Genomic DNA, 18,812 nt, shown 5'->3' with positions numbered 1-18,812 from the left:
AGATTGTTTTTGCTACAGCAGGGGTATACATGGGTGGAGCGGCAAGAGATGTCAGGGGAGACTGGCAGGGAAGGCAGGCAGGGGCACAATTAGGAAGAATCTTGAACACTGGCTTACAGAGGTAAGATTTGTCCCCAAAGTAATAGGGAGATGGTGACTGGCATGAAGCAGGAGATCTGCACAGCCAGCTGGCTCACAGAAGGGAACCCCAAATGCATGTGGAAGAAGGGACTAGCGGTGTGGGACGCAATGCAGGCACCAGTTTAGAAAGCACTGCTAGCAATCCCAGTGTGAGGTGGTGGTGGTCAGGAGTGCCTGGCGCCCAAGTCTCAAATACAGTGAATGGGCTCAGGGCTGGAGAGAAATAGCTAATTACTTAGGACTCAGAATCCATCGTCCAAGGTTGGGATGATGGAAGGGGAAATCAAGGAAGATGCTCTATTTGGGGTTGAGGCGACTATAGGAAAGAAGGTTGAAGCTAATCAGAAAGAAGACAACACAAACAGAAGAATGAGCTCTGGCTTTTGAGGGACCTGTGCCTGGTGTAAGTTCAGCCATCAGGAGACAATGTCAAGCACATAAACTGCATATGGATGGAATTGCCTGGGACATTGTTTGTTCGTTTATGATTTTATTTATATGTGATCTCTACACTTAAGGTAGGCTTGAACTTACAACCCTGAGATCAAGAGTGGCGTGTTCTACCGACTGAGCCAGCCAGGCGCCCTGGGGACATTGTGTCCAAGTAAGAAGAGACAAATTGAGGTACAAAAGGGTGCTAGCAGGGGGGACCAGAGGGGCTGGAGAAACAGGGTGGCATCAGGGAAGGGAAGGCAGGACACATTTCAGGGTCCAGGCAGTGGTGGGCGCTCGGGGAGATGCCCAAGGCAGCAATAAGTCAAGATGGATCCATCTGCCTCAGGGAGGAAGGGGGGGTGCACGGCTGGTTGCCCCCAGGGTGTGCCACGGGTGGAGGTGAGCAAGGACAGACAGCGAGTGTGTGGCTGAGAATTGGCAGGATGTGGGGGTGGTTTCAGGGAGGCTTGTGAGGGGGTGACCAGTTCAGACGGGGGACTGCGGGATCACGGAGTCAGCAGGAAAGTCAGGAGTGCTCTTGATGTGCTAGGCCCTCGGGGGTGGAGGGGTGGGGGTGGGGCTGTAAGTGGCTCCTCCTCCCGTGGAGAGCAGTGAGGAAGGCTCTGTGCCCTTCTGGCGCTCACAGGCTGCAGGCAATGACAGATTAAAGTCTGAGTATCAGATACAACTCTTGTTTCAGCTAACGGAAACCAACTTGTTAGTGTGATCTCAGAAGCCATGACTTTTTAAGATTTTATTTATTCGTGAGAGAGGCAGAGAGAGAGAGGCAGAGACACAGGCAAAGGGAGAAACAGGTTCCATGTTTTGGAGCCTGATGTGGGACTTGATCCCAGGACTTCAGGATCACACCCTGGGCCAAAGGCAGGCACTAAACCACTGAGCCATCCAGGGATCCCAGAAGCCATGGCTTTAGAGCCAGAGAAAGTCAGAAGGCTGTTGTGGATCCCATTAGGTATTGTGAACCCACCAAACAGAAAGACCATGAAACCGACTGGGGCTAGAATCAGGCGGTAAATGGATTAGCTGAGGTTGCAGATTGACAGCCGACTGGGGAATCATGCGGTAAGTAATCTGAATCTGGGGCTGTGGGCTGTGCAGCCTCCCTTTTTTGGAAATCTCCTCCCTGATATGATGTCATTGCTTGGAGGCAATTCGAAACAATAGGCCCTTGCGGGAGGCAACATTTTCTCAGCATTTATTAATTTATCTAAACATGAGTAAATGTGCGAATGCCTGGAATTTAGCAGTGAACAAAATGAAAAATTTCTCCCCTCATGGACCTTCCATTCCCATGGGAGATAGATAATAAATATAAGTTAAAAATAGAGCGAATCAGGGGTGCCTGGATGGTGCATTGGGTTAAGAGTCTGACTCTTGATTTCAGCTCAGGTTGCAATCCCAGGGTTGTGTGATCGAGCCTTGTGCCTTGTGTCTCTAATAAATAAATAAAATCTTATAAAAAATAAAATAAAATAAAATAAAGAAAGCAAACATAAAAAGACCTATCTTAGGGGCCCCTGATTGGCTCAACTGGAATAGCATGAGACTCTTTTTTTTTTTTTTTTGACGATTTTATTTATTTATTCATGAGAGACACAGAAAGAGAGAGAGAGAGAGGGAGGCAGAGACACAGACAGAGGGAGAAGCAGGCTCCATGCACCGGGAGCCGATCCCGGGTCTCCAGGATCACGCCCTGAGCCAAAGGCAGATACCCAACCACTGAGCCACCCAGGCGTCCCAAAAATGTTTCTTTCAAAATCAGTTCCTGAGCGTCCGCCTTTGGCTCAGGGTGTAATCTCTGGATTCCGGATCAGGATGGAGCCCCGCATTGGGCTCCTTGCGGGGAGCCTGCTTCTCGTGCGTCTCGGCGTCTCTGTGTGTCTTTCGTGAATAAATAAATAACATCTTAAAACGACAACAACAACAACACTTCCTCACTTAAGCAGCACACATCACAGCGTACGATTGTTTACTTTCAATAGGACTGCGGAGATCTGTTTCTTCAGGCATTTCTTAGGAAAGTTTGAAGTGCTAGAAATCGAAGGGAAAAAGGCAACCTCCTGAGACCGTCCGCCTTCCCGCTCTCCAAGGAAAGGATGCGCACCCAGCGTCCTGGGGCCTTAGCTCGGCCTCAGACGGATCCCCGGTCCCTCCGGGACGCCCGCCCTTCCCTCCTCCCTCCTGCCCCTCCCCCCGTAGCCCCCTCCCCCGCCCGGGCACCCGCCCGGCCCCAGGCGCCGCGCCCCCTCCACGGCGAGTCGGGGCAGGGCTTTGGTGGCCCCGCGGCTCCGGCCCAGTGGAGCGCCTGCGGGCCGTGGGGGCCGCGGGGCTCCCGCCGTCGGTCCCGGGCCTTGCTGCCGGGCGCCCTGGGCGCCGCCTGGGGGAGCTGCAGGGGGAGCTGCGGGGGGGAGCTGCGGGCTCCTCCCGCCGCTGAGGCTGCTCCGGGGTCCGGCGCCTGGCGGGGAGCGCCCCCTCCTGGCCCGCAGGCACCTGCGCCTCCGCGCCGCGGGCCGCTGCGCAGGCCGGGGGTGCGGGGTGCGGGTGCGGGGTGCGGGGTGGGAGGCCCTCGCTCTTCTTTAATTTTTTCAGTGTTTAGATTTAGGATGTTTTCTTTACATAACATTACATTTTATCATTTTTAACAGTTTTTAAGAGTGCAGGGCATTAAAATATTTTATTCATTTATTCATGAGAGACATAGGGAGAGAGGCAGAGACACAGGCAGAGGGAGAAGCAGGGAGCCAGATGGGGGACCTGGATGGAGCCCTGAGGGGAAGGCAGAGCTCAACCGCTGGGCCACCCAGGCCTCCAGAGCGCAGTGCATTTGCATTAAAGACACTCACATTGCTATGCCGCCCTCACCACCATCCATCTGCAGAATTTTCCATCCTCCCAAATTGAAACTCTGTCCCCATTAAACATTAACGCCCCAAACCCTCCTTCCGCAGCTCCTGGCAACCACAACTCTGCTTTCTAGTTCTATGACTCTGACTACTCATATCAGTGGAATAATATTTGTCCTTTGGGGCTGGCTTATTTCCTATAGCTTTCATTTCTGAGATTCATCCATGCTACAGCATGTGTCAGAACTCCCTTTTAAAGGTGGAATAATATTCCATTGGATTGTCTGGATGTAGCCCATTTTGAGTATCCATTCATCCTCCTATGGATGCTTGGGTTGTTTCCACATTTTGGTGATGGTGAATAACACTGCTGTGAACATGGGTGTACAAATATCCGTTAGAATCCCAGCTTTTAATTCTTTGGGGTATAAACTCAGAAGTGGAATTTCTAGGTCATATGGTAATTCTATGTTTAACTTTTTGAGGACCTGCCAAACTGTGTTCCACAGCAGCTGCCCCATTTTACATTCTCTCTCACACTGTACCAAGGTTCTCCAATTTCTCCACATCCTCCCTAACACTTGTTTTCTCTTTTTGGATAATAGCCATCCTAATCGGTGCCTTTAAAAGAAATTATGGTAAAATACACATAATATAAAATTTACCATTCTCTTTTAAAGTGTACAGTTCAGTGGCATTAAGTACATTCACAATGTTGTACAATTACCACCATCCAGTTCTAGAACTTTCTCGTTACCTCAAATGGAAACTCCTTACCCGTTAGCAGTCAGCCCTTCCCACATCCCTGGCAAGCATTAATCTGAATGGCCTATTCTGGATGTTTCATATAGAAACATCATGTGGAAAAAATCATATGGAAAAAATCATATGGAATCATTTGATATGAAAATCACAGCCTTTTGTGTTTGGTATCTTTAATTTGACACTATGTTTTCAAGGCTTATCCATTTTGTAGCGTCGCGTATCAGTACTCCATTCCTTTTTATGGCTGACAAATATTCCACTGTTTGGATGTTTTAGTAGCTCAGGCTGCTGTGGACAAAACACCATAGAGCAGGTGGCTTGAACAACAGACCAATGACACAACAATGTTCCACTCAAAGCATTCTACTCCTGGCCCCTCCCCCAATCCGTGTTCTTATCACATGCAAAATACATTCATTTTGTCTCAAAAGCCCCCACATTCTTAACTCTCTTTTTTTTTTTAATTTTAATTTATTTATGATAGTCACACACATAGAGAGAGAGAGAGAGAGGCAGAGACATAGGCAGAGGGAGAAGCAGGCTCCATGCACCGGGAGCCCGACGTGGGACTCGATCCCAGGTCTCCAGGATCACGCCCTGGGCCAAAGGCAGGCGCTAAACCACTGCGCCACCCAGGGATCCCTTAACTCTTTCTAGCATCAACTGCAAAGTCTGAAGTCCAAAGTCTCCTGTAACCATCACCTTAATCAGATACAGGTGAGATTCGTGGTATGCTTTGTCCGGAGGCAAAATTCCTCTCCAGCTATGAACCTGTACAATCAGATAAGTTATGGGTTTCTGAAACCCATAGTGGTGGACAGGCATAGGATAGACACTTCTATTCCCAAAGGGAGAAATCAGAAAGAAGGGGCACTGAGCCCCAAGCAAGTCTAAAACTTAGCAAGGCAAATTTCAAGAGATATTAAGGCTCAAGAATAATCCTCTGTGGTTGGATACCAACCCTCCAACCCCAAGGCTCTGCTAGTGGCCCCATGCCCTGAGGCTCTGGGCTGTTAGAACTGAGGCAACTGCCCACACCCCACACCCAAAAAGGGAGCTCTGATGATATCTGAATAACCTCCAGGGTCATTCTTCTTTTTTCTTTTTAAGCAAGCTCTATGCTCAACATGGGACTTGAACTCATGACTCCAAGATCAAGAGTCATGTTCTACAGATTGAGCCAGCCAGGCACCCCATTCTTGCTCACGGCCCATAGCAGTATGACCCCTGGTCCTGTAGGGTCTCAGAATCTCTTCCTTCGTGTGCTCCTGCTTCCTCTGGCCCCTGTAGCTCCAAAGGGCAGTGTCTTTGCAGGTATAATTCCCTCTCTATTCCTGACCTCTGTTGAGATGATTGATTAGGTCCATGGTTCACACCCACACTAATCTTATCAAATGGTCAGTCAGCCACTTCCTTGATGTTTTCTTTTTATTACACATTTTCATGTTTTTCTCAATATGGACAGACTATTCCAAATCTTCAAGTTCTCTTTCCTTCTTACCTAGCAATTCTTCTTCAATTCCTCTCTCTCCTCTCTCGTTTTACTCTGAGTAGTCAGGAGGAACCAAGCTGCCCCTTTGACACTTCACTTAGCAATCTCCACAGCCAGACATCCAACATTTCCATTACTCAATGTTCCCTTCGGCAGAACACTAGAACAGGCACACAGTTCAGCCAAGTCCTTGTCACTTTATATATATATTTATATATATATATATTTTTTTAATTTATTCATGAGACACGGAGAGAGGCAGAGACACAGGCAAAGGGAGAAGCAGGCTCCATGCAGGAGCCTGATGTGGGACTCGATCCCAGAACTCCAGGATCACATCCTGAGCCAAAGGCAGACCGCTCAACCGCTGAGCCACCCAGGCATGCCTCCTTGCCACTTTATAATAAGGATGGCATTTTCCCCCATTGTCCAAAAACATGTTCCTCATTTCTGTCTGAGACGTCATCAGAATGACCTTGGCCACTCATATTTCTACCAACATTTTGCCCATGAGAAGGTGGAGGGTTTCTTTCCAGCATGCCTCTCTCCTTCCTGAGCTCTCACCGGAATCTCTGTGAGTGGTCCCACGGTGGCAGTCTGGGCTTCTTCTAGAGGGCACCTCAAAACTCTTCCAGAGTCTTCCCATTACACAGTTCAAAGCCTTTTCTGCTTTTGTAGGTATTTGTTGCAATAGTACCCCACCAATTAGGACCAATTTCTCTCTTTTAAAGATTTTATTTGAGAGAGAGCGAGAGAGAGCACAAGCAAGGGGCAGAGAGAGAAGCAGGCTCTCTGCTGAGCAAGGACCCTGACTTGGGACTTGATCCGAGGATCCCCGGATCATGACCCAAGCCAAAGGCAGACACCCAAGCAACTGAGCCACCCAGGCACCCCAGGACCAATTTCTCTCTTAGCTTGGACTACTATAACAAAATACCCTAGACTGGGAGGATTTAAAATAGACATTTATTTCTCACAGTTTGGGAGGTTGGGAAGTCCAAGATCAAGGTGGCAGATTTCGGTGCCTGGTGAGAGCCTGCTTCCTGGCTTGTAGACAGCAGCCTTTTTGTTTTTTATTGCCTCTGACAACAAAATATATGGAGTTTTTTTCCCATACCAACAAACCAATTCTCTAATTCTCTGACACTCACTGAGTGTACAATTGTTCAACTCAATTCTGACATAATCTACCCGGAGTGAGCATCAGACCCTACAGGTTGAAGGGCACAGTCCTACAAGACTGCTTCTACTGCACATGCTAACTGCAAATGAGGTGCGAGGCTGCCTATACTTTGCCCAGTGGACTACAGATTTGGAGGTTCCCATGACAGTTGCCTCAGGTTGGATCATGTGCTAGAATGACTCACAGACCTCAGGCGAGCACTCTACTTACTACCACTGGTTTGTTATAAACGAGACAACTCAAAAATAGTCAAATGGAAGAGATGCTTAGGGCTGGGTACTGGGGGTACGGGCAGGCATGCAGTTTCCATGTCCTCTCCAGCTGTATTATCCTCCGAGTACTTTCTATTTTTTTTTTTTTTTTTTTTTTGGGGCTCCGAGTACTTTCATGTGTTCACCAATCTGAAAGCTCCCCTGAATCTCATTGTTCGAGTTTTTTTTTTTTTTTTTTTTTTAGATTTTATTTATTTATTCATGAGAGAGAGAGAGAAAGAGAGGCAGAGACACAGAGGAGAAGCAGGCTCCATGCAGGAAGCCTGATGTGGGACTCAATCCCTGGTCTCCAGTATCATGCCCTGGGCCGAAGGCAGGCGCCAAACCACTGAGCCACCCAGGGATCCCCCTTTCAAGAGTTTTTACCTAGCTCCAACTCCATTTCCCCCACCTTCTTCTGGAGATTGGTGGATGGAACAGAGGGTTCCCAGCTTCCAGTAAAGTGTTTGGTCTTCAGGGAGGCTATTTCTGGGACCCAACCTAAGACACCTTTTTTTTTTTTTTAAGATTGTATTTATTTATTTGACACAGAGAGAGAGCACAAGCAGGGTGAGTGGCAGGCAGAGGGAGAAGGAGGAGCAGGCTCACTGCTGAGCAGGGAGCAGGGGCTGGATCCCAGGATCCAAGATTATGACCTGAGCTGAAGGCAGACACTTCAACTGAGCCACCCAGGGGCACCCCCCCCAACCCCCTCCCCACTTCCCACCCACAACAAGTCAATTCTTTAGCATAAACTTAGATGTGCTCACAAGGGGCCCCTTAGGAATGATGATAGACACTCCTATCATTCAGGAAATTCCAAGGGTTTTAGGAATGCTGCACCAGGAACCAGAGACAAAGACTAAATATATATTTTTATATCCCACTGCTTTAGTCTCAGTTTGGAAAGACGTTTTGGAACAGAGACCGGAAAGCTATAGGGACCCTATGAAAAACTGCTTTTTTCACTCCTTTTCCTGCTTCTATCCTTGCTAGGACATAGACTCCCGCTTTACACATGCCTTATAGCACAGATAATGTATGTCCTCCTTATAAAGACCTAGGATTTAACAATTTCTTTAGAGTCTTCCAGCACAATAGATAACATCCAAGAAGAGACTGGGCAGCGTTGTCATGAACTTTTCCAGACCACTGACTCACCAAGACCCCTGGCTCCAGGGCTTAAATGACTTATGGAGAATACCTAAAACTAGTCTTTTTTCCTGGATGCCTGAGAAGACACGTCACCAGACCACAGTCCTCAATAAAAACCCTGGACCCCAAGCAAAGAAAGAATCTCTTTTTTTTCCTTTCTGGTCTCCCAGATGCTCTGTCCATATCTACACTCTCTCTACATTTTAATAAACTATGCTCTCACTTCCTCTTGGCTCTTGTTTGATTTCTACCCTGTGTGAGGCCAGGGACCCTCTTGGCTGGTCCTGCTGGCGCCCCCTCTGGGTTCTAAGACCTAGCCAGCCTGCATCAGAACCGTCCAGTAAAACAAGTGAGCAAATGTAATATGTGAAGAATCTCTTTCTCATCTTAAAATGCAAGAGGCTACTTTTATGGTGTTTTATTATAGTTAACTATTAGAAACATTTTGTCACAACTTCTTAGACTGAATTCAATTCAGCAAACATTCAAAGAGGCTCACTAGGTTTAGAGAATATGAAACAAAAGCCATGAAAAATAAATGATGAATTCAAAAGAAATTATTCTAACATTAAGAAGTGAATTATGGGGCAGGGGATCCCTGGGTGGCGCAGCGATTTAGCGCCTGCCTTTGGCCCAGGGCATGATCCTGGAGACCCGGGATCGAATCCCACATCGGGCTCCCGGTGCATGGAGCCTGCTTCTCCCTCTGCCTGTGTCTCTGCCTCTCTCTGTGACTATTATAAATAAATAAATAAATAAATAATGAAAAAAAAAAGAATTATGGGGCAGCCTGGGTGGTTTAGCACCGCCTTCAGCCCAGGACCTGATCCTGGAGACCCAGGATTGAGTCCCACGTCAGGCTCCTTGCATGAAGCCTGCTTCTCCCTCTGCCTGTGTCTCTGTCTCTCTCTCGCTCTCGCTCTGTGTCTCTCATGAATAATTAAACTCTTAAAAATAAATAAATAAAAGAAGTGAATTATAACCAAAAAAATTTTTTTTAAGTCATACCAAAAGCAGTAATTCATTATGACAATTCATGTTGAATATCTGTAGTGAATAAGACTGGAATTGTTTAATAATCCAATTAATGGCAAAAAGTGAATGAAAAGATTTAAATTTTTGTTAATTTGCATAAAATATGCCAGTGAGTTGATATGAAACATAACAAATCACGACGACAACAAAACTGAACTTGCTAATGCGTGTCATCAATTCAGAGTTACCACTAAGCACAGAATAAGAAAAAAACTTGAAATGCCCTGAAATCTTGCAGCTCATCTCTGAAGCTTCATAGAAATATCCACAAATTTAAAAACAGTTCTAAAAATACATATACTTACGAATAATGAGTTTTTTAAAAATTTTTAAGTAATCTCTACACCCAACATGGGGATTGAATTTATAACCCTGAGATCAAGAGTCACGCACCCTACTGAATGAGCCAGTCAGGCACCCCACCAATAGTGAGTTTTTTTTTTTTTAAATTTATTTATTTATGATAGTCACACGGAGAGAGAGAGAGAGGCAGAGACACAGGCAGAGGGAGAAGCAGGCTCCAAGCACCGGGAGCCCGATGTGGGATTCGATCCCGAGTCTCCAGGATCACGCCCTGGGCCAAAGGCAGGCGCCAAACCGCTGCGCCACCCAGGGATCCCCAATAGTGAGTTTTGAAGCTAAAAGATACTTTCCAGAAACTATCAATAACAAGTAAATTTCGATCAACCATGCTAGCAGAAAGATTAATTTTTTAAAAGATTTATTTATTTATTCATGAGAGACACAGACACACAGAGAGAGACAGAGACACAGGCAGAGAGAGAAGCAGGCTCCTCACCAGGAGCTTGATGTGGGACTCGATCACAGGACCCTGGGACCATGCCCTGAGCCAAAGGCAGATGCTCAACCACTGAGCCACCCAGGCGCCCCAGAAAGATTAATTTTTGAACCTACAAATTATCTTATAAAATTGTCATATGGAGACGCAGAGCTGCAGAAAACATTATTAAAGAGGCAGTTAAATTTCTGAGTTTTTAAATTTTTTTTCATTCCAAATATTCATACTTACAACTAATTTTGTATTTATTTTCTAAAAGGAGACCCCTCCTCCTAATTTCTCATCCTTCAGTGCTACAAAATCCAGGGACACCTGGGTGGCTCAGCAGTTGAGCATCTGCCTTCAGCTCAGGGCATGATCCTAGAGTCCCAGGATCGAGACCCACATCAGGCTCCCTGCATGGAGCCTGCTTCTCCCTCTGCCTGTGTCTCTGCCTTTCTCTCAGTCTGTGTCTCTCATGAATAAATAAATAAAATCTTAAAAAAAATTCAGGTCCATCCCTGTACTGATACTAAAATAGCATCTTACTGGCGTGCCTGGGTGGCTAAGTCAGTTAAGCATCTGCCTTTGGTGCTGGTCATGATCCCAGAGTCCTGGGATCGAGTCCTGCATTGGTCTCCCTGCTCATTAGGGAACCTGCTTCTACTGTCTGTCTCTACTCCTGAACCTGTCTCTACTCCTCCCCCAGCTTGTCCTCTCTCACTCTATCAAATAAATAAATAAAAACATATTTTTTAAAGATTTTATTTATTCATTCATGAGACACAGAGAGAGAAGCAGAGGGAGGAAGCAGACTGTCTGCAGGGAGCCCGATGTGGGACTTGATCCTAGGACTCCAGGATCATGCCCTGAGCTGAAGGCAGATGCTCAACTGCTGAGCCACCCAGGTGTACCAATGAAAATCTTTTAAAAAAAATAGCATCTTACTAGTACTGTTTATTTAGCCACTTTATTTCTCAGAAAAAGCTGTCTAAAAAAACTAGTGAGGTGGATAATGGGGCTTCCTTTCGGTGGGAAATCTATTTGGTTCTGCTGAAGTTAATTCTACCCAAGCTTCAGACGTGAAATACATGACGTGACCAAGACTAAGTCAGATCCTGCTACTTGTTGTGGCATGTGGTCTAAGGTGATCTAATCTGAGTGGATTTTAGGATTCTAGCTGGGAATGATGGGGAAAATGATCTCTTCCTTGCAGGGCTTAGATAAGGCAATATGCCCCATCCTGGGGGCCATTTGAACATCCTGAAGGAAGCTAGCCAGGAAAAACAGCAGATATGGCAGAAAGCAGAGAGAGAGAGCCAAGAAGAAACTTGGGTCCACTGTTCAGCCTCCAGAATGAACCTGACCTGAAAATCCACTTCTGGACTTTGTAGTTCTGTAAGTGAATAAGCTCCACTTACTATTGAAGCCAGTTTGAGGTGTGCTTTTCTTTTCTTTCCTTTTTTAAAGATTTTATTTATTTATTTTAGAGAGAGAGTGAGAGAGTGAGGGGAGGGGTAGAACGGGAGGGAGAGGGAGAGAGAATCTCTCAGATTCCATGCTGAGTGCAGAACCTGATGGGGGGCTTGATCTCACGACCCTGAGATCATGACCTGAGCTGAAACCAAGAGTCAGTTGCTCAACTGACTGAGCCCCCCACATACCCCTATAGGTATGCTTTTACTTGCACAGAACATGTCCTAAAAATTAAATACAGTGCAGTTACAGAGAAGCCCCTGGGAATTCCCAAGCATTATTGAATATGAATTGTGAAAAATAGGCAGGAACTGATTCTCATTTTTCCTGGCCTCTTTGCCTTAGTTTATATTACCCAGTTATTGATAAGGGTAATGACCATGATAAAAATACAGATTTGTTCTCAATACAGGAACATGGTGGGGAATATGACCTCAAATATGACCAAACAAATCTTTCAAACCAGGATTTCCACTCTGTGTGTCATGCTTTGTTTGTCAGACTGGTAGGTACTTGGGTGTTGTTACATTATTCTTTGCACCTCACCTTTTTGTTTATCTAAAATATTTCATAAGTAAGTAGAAACACTAAGCATTCGTGTTCTGCCAATGGGAAGAGACTCAAAACCCTGTGAAGTATTTACAGCAAATGTTCTTCCTGTTTCACAGATAAGGGCACAGTTACAAAAAGGGTAAGTGATTTACTTGGGGGGGTCACAGAGGGGGTTAATGACAGAGCTGAGAGTAGAATTGTAGGCTTTAACCTCTATACTAAACATCTTCTGGATTGGTTTAATATCCTCAGAATGGTGGTCGGTATTAATATCCTTTGATGTAGATTATCAGATTTTTCCACTGTATACACTAGGAATCTGTAAGATTGGGTAAGATTCAGGCATAACTCACACTCCAAAGGGAGCATCTCAGCTAAGTACACATACCTTTGGTGGTGAAGTATAGGTTTAAGTGGGGAAGGGTATGGTGCACAAAGAAAGGCTGAAAAGTGCTATTCACTTAAAGGAAAGTTGAAAAAATAGGCAATAGTAATAAAACACTTCTATAATGCTTACTATGGGTCAAGCAATTTTCAAAGTACTTTATAGAGATCAACTCATTTAATTTTCACAATAAATGAAATACCTACTATTTTTACTCCCATTTTATAGATGGGCAATTCAGACCCTGGGTTGCGATGTGTAAGGATATATCTGGTTGTTCAGATGACCAAAACGGGTTGCTTATATATATCCAGTCTTCATTCACAGTTCTAGCTCATAGCTCCCCAAACTCTTGGAATTTCCTAAGTGTTGAATGTGATAAATGTGTGTTTTGCTGCATTAATAAAGGGGATGTTTGGACCTCACCCAAGGTGTGGGGCTGGTTAGCAGGCTGACCAACTATGTGATAGGAGGGTTGGAAATTTCAGTCCCACTCCAGAACCTCTGGGGAGGGGACAGAGACCGGAGGTTGAATCCGTCAATCCTGACTGCAATAAAGCCTCCACAAAACCCTGAAAGGACCCGATTTGGAGAGCTCCTGGGTTGGTGAACACAAGGAGAGTAGGAAGAATGGTGCTCATGGAGGGGGCACGGAAGCTCCGTGCCCTTTCCCCAGACCTCACCTTGTGCATGTCTTCATGGGCTGTTGATTAGTATCCTTTACAATATCCTTTAATACATTGGTAAACCTAAATGTTTCCCTGAGTTCTATGAGCTGCTCTGGTTAAAGGACCCTGGGGAGGGGAAGGGGGGGGTCACTGGAATGTCCTATCTGTAGCTGGTTGGATGGGTCAGAGGCACAGGTAATAGCCCCTGGGGCTTCCAACTGGCATTTGAAGTGTTGGGGCCAGGGTGCAGGGCAGGAGTGAGGTCTTGAAGGGCTGAGCCCTTAACCTATGGAATCTGATGCTATCTCTGGTGAACGGTGTCAGGATGGATTTGAATTCTGACACCAGCAGGGTGTCTGAGAATTGCTTGGGCTGTGTGTGTGGGAATACCTCTCCCACATCAGAATTGGGCCCGGGAACCCAAAAAGAGACACAAATTGTTTTACATTAAGTAACTTGTTCAAGGTCACTTAGTAAAATGGGGAAGTCAATTTGAAATCAGGTAACCTGGCTCGAGTATGGGTTTATAATCCTATGCTGAATATACATAGTGTGTTCCACATAATGAATCATTTCATCTTAGGTCAACCCTGCACCTTCAAAAAATGTTATCCTTATATATGTTTTTCCTCTTACTTCTGCTATCTGGGCCGCCAGAGCACCAGGAAACCATTTCTATACAGAGCACTTTTATTTCTTTCTCTTTTATGTAGGCTTTGGGCCCATCATGGGGCTTGAATTCGCCACCCTGAGATCAAGAGTTGCGTGCTCCACTGACTGAGCCAGCCAGGTGCCCTGAGAAAACTTTTCAATTATTCATTTCTTCATTCCTTCAATACACTCTGTGTCTACTACATGCTTGTGCATGTTGGTTGTTAGGAGCCCAAGGACATTTAACATTTCTAGCGAGTTATGCTTTGCAAATTCCAAAGCTCCATACACATAACATTCTCATCCCCTTATTCCAGGTCACTGCCAAATTCAGAGGTGTTGATTCTGACTGTAGAAGCAAGGTGAGGAAAAAACTTGACAAGGAAGCTGCAAACACAACTCCCCATCTTTGGATACCGTCGAGTTATCTTTGTCAAGGCTTCACGTGGCAGCTTCACCCCATCATCTCCCAGGCAAGGGCATGACTTCAGATAAAGATGTGGAGATTCTGGTTTGTTTGTTTAAGATTTATTTAATTTCTTTGGGAGAGAGACAGTGAGCCGAGTGCACAAGTTGGGGGGACGGGCAGAGGAAGAGAGAACATCCACAGGCAGACTCCCTGTTGAGCGCAGAGCCTGACATGGGGCTCGATCTCACCACCTGGGCTGAAACCAAGAGGGGGCCACTTAACTGACTGAACCACCCAGGCACCCCCAGATTCTGGTTTTGATCTGCCAACCACGTAGGATAAATCAATAACATGATTAAGGCCACTATTATATAGGTCCATTATACCTCAATAAGGCTGAAGTTAAAAAAAAAAAAAAGCCCATTCCCCAAAACAGCCCTGGTTCAGAAATGTACAAGCTCAGTGCTTCTGCTGTTCACAAAGAAGGCTCACAGACTGTCTAGATCTCTCATGTTTTGGCTCCAAGGAGCACTGATCAAAGATCTTTCTACGAAATCACTACCAGATGTTGGCCCGTCAGACAACTAGCTGCACAGGCTCATCTTTAGCAAAGGAATGTCTTCTAGCAGGCACCTCCGTTATCTATCCCTTCTGAATGCACTTAAGGGAAAAACAAAAAACCAAAACAACAACAACAACAACAAAACAAAGGAAGAGAAGAAGATGGGTAGGAAGAGGAAAAACAGCATTTCAATTTTGCGTGTAATAAAAATGTAATTCCTTGGAATGTGACTTTTGCGTTTTAAAATTTTTAACAGCTTTATTGAGTTATAATTTGCACACCATAAAATCCACCCATTTTAAGTGTACATTTTGATAATTTTTAGTAAATTTATATAGTTGTGCAGCCATCCCCACATACCCCAACATTCCAGATGTCCGTCACTCCAGAAAGTTCCTTCCAGCTTGTTTGCTGACTATTGTTATTTTATAACCTCTTTGGAGTCTCAGTGAACTCAGTGGATGTACTTGTAAAAGACACTTTTTATATTCACTTTGTTTCTGCTCGGGGCTAGAGTCCTTACTTTATTTCCCCTGAGATCTTTTGTAGGGTATCATTTCCCCTAATTTTCTTTCCTTTTGCACCCCTGCAAAATAGTTTTCTAATCAGTAACAACAAACCAGCTTTTTTTTTTTTTAAGATTTTATTTATTTATTCATGAGACAAACACACACACACACACACACACACACACACACACACAGAGGCAGACACACAGGCAGAGGGAGAAGCAGGCTCCATGCAGGGAGCCCAACGTGGGACTCGATCCTGGGTCCCCAGGATCAGGCCCTGGGCTGAAGGCAGTGCTAAACCGCTGAGCCACCTGGGCTGCAACAAACCAGCTTTTGATTGAGTATGAAAATAACAGGTACATTCCCAGTCCTAGTTATGCTACGAATATGTTTTCTGCAAATAGAAGAATTACTAGTCATAATTTTTTTTTCTTTCTCATGAGGAGGTATAGATTTATTTCACCACTTCGAAAAGTGCTTATCTTAATATTGAGAATGGCAGGGCAGGTTATGGTGTTGGCAGCCCCGAGAGCAATGAGTGCTGTGGTGCTGCCCTGACATCCATTTTGCCCAGCCACAGACTTAGAATGGGATTGGCCACCTAGATCTAAGAGAGGGCCATGATTGGTTTGATTGTGGTTGGCATTTCCCATATCCCAGTGATTGGTTCAGAGTTGGGTAATGGGAGCACAGTTGACCCATTCAGAGTGAAAGATTTCTATTTATTGATGTTAGGAAGAAATCTCATTCTCCTGCTAGTGCCCTTTCCCTGCTTCCCACTTTTCCTTCAAGTCAGGCGGGTCAGTAAAGTCCTTTAGTATCTAACAGTTTGATTGGACTTGCTACTTGCATTGTTAAGGAGTCCTTGTGGACATGCCTTACAATGACACTGTAAGGTAAGTATTATTCACATTTCATAGATTAAAAAATTGAAGATTGGAGAAGCTTAATTTGCCTAAGATTTGCTTAAAATCAACATGATTCTAGAGCCCACGTTATTTACCACTGTGCTACAGTAATTCTCCCATCTTGGGTAAGTGCAGGACAACTGGCTTCAGCATACTTTACAATTTCTTGGATTAGGCAAAACAATAAAATGAACCCAATCTTGAGTTGTAAGACATGGCCTGTATGAGAAGAAAACGATCCCAAGAAAAGAATAAACTTTTATACTGAAACAGAGGGAAGAAAGTCAGGGGCACTGCAAAGGGCGTTGTTGCTTGTAACAAGCAGGAGCGATTCTGCAATGACTGCACAGCATTTCATCGAGAGGATTAACAAACTGAAAAAATGTAAAAAGAATAAAGTGGATGAATAAGTTGTGGTGTACAATCCATACAATGGAATACTTTACAGCAATACACATGAATGGACTATGCAGGCTAAATAAAATAACATGGATGAGGGACACCTGGATGGCTCAGTGGTTGAGCCTCTGCCTTTGGCTCAGGCTGTGATCCTGGGGTCCTGGGATTGAGTACGTATCAGGCTCCCTGTAGGGAGCCTGCTTCTCTGCCTATGTCTTTGCTTCTCTCTCTGTGTCTCTCATGAAGAGTAAATCAAATCTTAAAAAAAAAAAAAAAAGGAAAAAATATCAGCTAGAGATATAAGAAAACAGGTACTAAATACACTAATGGGTTGGGACGCCTGGGTGGCTCAGTGGTTGGGCGTTTGCCTTTGGCTCAGGGCATGATTGTGGGGTTCTGGGACTGAGTCCCACCCTGGGTTCCTTGCATGGAGCCTGCTTCTCCCTCTGCCTATGTCTCTGCTTCTCTCTGTGTCTCTCATAAATAAATAAATAAATAAAAATCTTAAACATAGGTTCGGGCAGCCCTGCTGGCTCAGTGGTTTAGTGCCGCCTTCAGCCCAGGGCCTTATCCTGGAGACCTGGGATCGAGTCCCACGTTGGGCTCCCTGCAAGGAGCCTGCTTCTCCCTCTGCCTGTGTCTCTACCCCTCTCTCTCTCTGTGTCTCTCATGAATAAATAAATAAAATAGTAAAAAAGTAAATAACATAGGTTCATTTTTAAGTCTTTTTAGTTTTTTAAAAAAAGTTTAATATATAAAATGTTTAAAATATATATGTTTTAAATATATAATATATATGTTTAATATATAGGCGTGTGTGTATGCACATGCGCGCATGTGTGTAAAACACTGATAAAAATGTGATTTTTTTTTTTTGTGGGGAGAGAAGGCAGAGGGAGAGGGAGAGAATCTTAACCAGACTCTGTGCTGAGCATGGAGCCTGATGTGGGGTGCGATTTCACAACTCTGAGATCATGACCTGAGCCAAAAACCAAGAGTTGGGACAACCAACTGAGCCATTCAGGCACTCCAAAACTTGTGCTTTTTATGTGGTTACATAAAAATAGAAATGTGCCTTATGCTTTACAATTTACATGGTTGACTTACCTTCTTCTAAACAGTTTATCACCTCTACAAGTTCTTATACACACACACACACACACACACACACACACTATGCTGGAAGCTGGGGGCAGAGGAGATATGCTCTCTTTGTCCTTTGCTCACAGCAAACTTATATCCTTCTTTTTTTTTTTAATTTTTATTTATTTATGATAGTTACAGAGAGAGAGAGAGAGGCAGAGACACAGGCAGAGAGAGGGAGAAGCAGGCTCCATGCACCGGGAGCCCGACGTGGGATTTGATCCCGGGTCTCTGGGATCACGTCCTGGGCCAAAGGCAGGTGCCAAACCGCTGCGCCACCCAGGGATCCCAACTTATATCCTTCTAAAACAAAACAAATTCTATCTTTTTGGGTGATTTTTCTAAATTTACTGTACAACTTCTTCCTGCCTCTCTTGGGTCTGCTGTGATGTCAGTCAAGTCACATTTGAAGATACTGGAAATATTAAGAGAAAAGAAGGGGGGGAAAGAGGCACAATTCGTATTTTTTTAGTTTGTGATAATAGGTACCTTTCTATTCAGGGGGTCTATTTCAGGGGATAACCCCAAACCCCCGGAATCTGATGTGATTGATTTACTCCCATGTGAGGTGGTGACCTTCCACCACGTCCCTTTCTTATGCTAGCTGACACATTCATCAGTCTTTTTTAAGTGAAAAAAGGAAGGTAGGTGACTTATGGAAATATAGCAAGAGGTACAGTTTCCTTCAGATAACATTTTTCTTTTCACTTAATAAGGAAATAAAGATATTGAGTTGGTGAGTGGTTCACCTGATTAAAAACGCATTCAATCTTTTTATAACAATGCGACTTCTCATTAGGTTTTAAAAATTCAACAAAACTCTTCTAATATTAAATTTTAAATATAATATTAATGGGAAAAATGTTATCAAAAAGAGGTGGAATCAATCCATTTGGCTGTAAAATGAAAGTGGGATCAAAATATTCCTGTTTCTCAGGCGATTATAAAAAATAAAACATGTTTTAAAGTGTGAGGACATATTAATATAAGTTGAGATGATTGTAAGGAAGGCTGATGGGTAGATTTCCTTCAGAATCCCTGCCTGCTT

At 44.6% G+C, this 18,812-nt stretch overlaps 1 long non-coding RNA gene across 1 annotated transcript; it reads left to right on the top strand.

Moving 5' to 3' along the window:
* Positions 1-1,166: 1,166 nt before the first annotated feature.
* LOC140630112 (uncharacterized) lies at positions 1,167-14,673 on the top strand. The gene is made up of 2 exons (XR_012027893.1): positions 1,167-1,659; positions 14,149-14,673. It is a non-coding gene; the product is annotated as an uncharacterized lncRNA (long non-coding RNA).
* Positions 14,674-18,812: the final 4,139 nt, after the last annotated feature.

This window comes from Canis lupus, chromosome 3, assembly GCF_048164855.1.
Source record: "Canis lupus baileyi chromosome 3, mCanLup2.hap1, whole genome shotgun sequence".
NCBI lineage: Eukaryota > Metazoa > Chordata > Mammalia > Carnivora > Canidae > Canis > Canis lupus.
The sequence above is the reverse complement of the archived record's forward strand: the minus strand, read 5'-3'. Positions and strand labels throughout refer to the sequence as shown.